The sequence below is a fragment of the Thermobia domestica genome, chromosome 12, assembly GCF_964235325.1.
Source record: "Thermobia domestica chromosome 12, izTheDome1.hap1.1, whole genome shotgun sequence".
Classification (NCBI taxonomy): Eukaryota; Metazoa; Arthropoda; class Insecta; order Zygentoma; family Lepismatidae; genus Thermobia; species Thermobia domestica.
In genome coordinates, this window is record NC_137465.1 from 212,798,094 (window position 1) to 212,799,638 (window position 1,545).

Consider the following 1,545-nt stretch of genomic DNA (forward strand, 5'->3'; position numbering starts at 1 on the left):
ACTCATCTTTTACATTAATTTCTTACTGGAAGGAGTGGCAGACAGGAAGAGTCAACTGTTTCTGCTACTAAAATTCAGATAGGTTGTATATACGTAAATGTGCGTCAGTAAAATCACGGGCAGACATACGGACCCGTAGATCGAATAACTGTGAATCTGGGAGGGAAAAGGAGAAAAAGCATGGAGAAGCTCATGTAAACAACGTTTTGAAATCTGTTTTATTGCAATAAATACATATAGCAATTGTCTGACACGAGTCCGTTAATGAATTCAATCCATTACTAAGGGGGCGCGATGGCTCAGTGGTAGAGCATTCGCCTACGGTGCTTTGGGTCCCTGGTTCGATCCCAGCTCGCGCCGTGTAGACTTTGTGGTGGACAAACACCGTGCTCGTGGGTTTTCTCGGGGTTCCCCCGTTTCCTCCCACTTTCTTCATTCCACCATTTCATTCATTTCTCATCATCACCGTCTCCTTTAGCCTAACCGGTATAATCGTGGGACGTAAACTCAAAGATTTCAATTCGTTACTATCTTCAAAGGTAACGTCGACTTTCACTTACTGTGTCGTTTAAAATCTACTCCCCTAGACTCTATGCAACCTGAACAACAACGTAGTATTGGCGGTTGCCAATCATAGAAGGATGTATCTTTTCTTAGGGGCAAAAAGTTCATTAGCTTTTAGATTCTTCCTACTCTCTTTACCAGGATATACCATTTACTTGATTTATTTAAAACTGGTTTATAACCCCCCAGCATTCGACTAGCCTCCAAATCGCCTGTAAACTAGCGACATCTCTTGGCGTCAGGTAGGAGGCAGCTCTGTTAGCGACAACTGGTATCCTGACTGTGAACTGTTGAGACCGTGGCTGACAGATCGAGGTATGTTGATGTTTACATTAAAGACAGTATAATGCAAGTTGTTACTTTAAAATGTATTTAGCTTTGTATTTTAATGAGGTAGGGCGGAGCTAAACAATAATTGTTTGCTACATATATGAAAGTTCTCTGTGTCCCAAAGATGACTCTTACATAATGGTTACTTGTTTGTATTCTCAGGAGGGCGCGGTGGCTCAGTGGTAGAGCGTTCACCTCCGGTGCTTGGGGTCCCTGGTTCGATCCCAGCTCGCGCCGTATGGACTTTGTGGTGGACAAGCACCGTGCTCGTGGGTTTTCTCGGGGTTCTCCCGTTCCGTCCCACATTCCACCATTTCATTCATTTCTCGTAATCACAGTCTCCTTTAGCCTAACCGGCATAACCGTGGGACGTAAAACTCAAAGATTTCATTTCATTTTATTTATTGTTTGTATTCTGCTAGTATTAAGATTAGAATTGCCTACAAGGAAAGAATTAAGGCTGTATTATCTCAAAAAGGTGAAACTGAGTCTCGTCTCGGAAAGTGTATCTGTTACTACTGGACGAGCTGTGTCCCGTCTTGCATCTCGTTAGAAAAATTAAACTCGTCTCGTCCTTTTGTAGACAACCCTAATTATGACTTGAGAAAAAGTGGAAATGGGGTTTTCTAGAGATGTTTTTGAAAGAAAATT

General features: G+C 42.4%; 1 non-coding gene across 1 annotated transcript; it reads left to right on the plus strand.

The window, feature by feature from the left end:
• Positions 1-288: 288 nt before the first annotated feature.
• TRNAR-ACG (transfer RNA arginine (anticodon ACG)) lies at positions 289-360 on the plus strand. The gene has a single exon. It is a non-coding gene; the product is annotated as a tRNA-Arg (tRNA).
• The last annotated feature ends 1,185 nt before the right edge of the window (positions 361-1,545 follow it).